This window comes from Rhineura floridana, chromosome 1 (genome assembly GCF_030035675.1).
Source record: "Rhineura floridana isolate rRhiFlo1 chromosome 1, rRhiFlo1.hap2, whole genome shotgun sequence".
NCBI lineage: Eukaryota > Metazoa > Chordata > Lepidosauria > Squamata > Rhineuridae > Rhineura > Rhineura floridana.
The window spans coordinates 148,228,761-148,229,730 of record NC_084480.1 but is presented as its reverse complement, the minus strand read 5'-3'; the positions used below and the strand labels follow the sequence as shown (position 1 = coordinate 148,229,730).

At 36.2% G+C, this 970-nt stretch overlaps 1 non-coding gene across 1 annotated transcript; it reads right to left on the bottom strand.

The window, feature by feature from the left end:
- Positions 1-469: 469 nt before the first annotated feature.
- On the bottom strand, positions 470-588 carry LOC133375995 (5S ribosomal RNA). The gene has a single exon (XR_009760378.1). It is a non-coding gene; the product is annotated as a 5S ribosomal RNA (ribosomal RNA).
- Between the last annotated feature and the right edge of the window lie 382 nt (positions 589-970).

Sequence of the window (970 nt, the reverse complement as noted above, 5' to 3'; positions counted from 1 at the left end):
AGAGCCACAGATGTATTGCAACCAAGATGATTACTGAAAATTTATTTGGGTATTCCTGAAAATCAGTGCTGTGTAAGCCTTCACCTAGCCTAGTTCCCTGTGGCAGCCCCTAAGCCGTGGAATTCCCTTCCCACAGAAGTGCATTGGCACTTTCATTTGATAGTTTTTGTTGAATGCTATATGTCACATGCTATTACCCTGGCCTTTTATACCTGAGATACATTTTGCAGGATCCACCCTATTCTTTTGCTTGCCAATTTTAATGTATTTTTAATTGTTGTAAGCTGCTCAGGATATTATGGTGAAGGTGGGTAAGAAATCCAATAAATAATAGGAACAAATCTGTACAAGGTGTACATAAGTAGAGTAATGATAAAATTATTTATAAACAATGTATCATATATTGTCTACCTTTTATGTATTTCTATATGTGTGTGTCTATCCATAACTTGCAAAATAACATAAGTGGTGCCTATGGCACCTGGTATTCCCAGGCCGTCTCCCATCCAAGTACTAATCAGGCCTGACCCTGCTTAGTTTCCAAGATCAGACGAGATCGGGCGTGTTCAGGGTAGTATGGCCATAGACAATCTATTTAAAGGATGTGTCGATCTGTTTAAGAAGTGATGTGTCATCTTATGTCACCACTAATGTTGCAAAGTTTTTTTCTCATTACAATGCAAATTAGGAAATGTTGCTAGCCCGCTCCTTAAAGAATTATCTATGGGCCTTAGGAATTCTGGTGGTTTTGTCTTTTAAGTATTTTAATCTTTTATACTGTATGTTTTTTAATATGTGGTCTGTGACCGTAATAAAATGATTCATTCATTCACATATGTGGTGCTTGTGTGTGAGAGGGTGTGTGTGAAACCGTATTCATTAGAACTCAGTATTTAAAATTATTGATTTGATATATAAAGTTATTGAAATGTCTTCAGTTCAATATAAACCGTGTTTTATTCAGCTAATC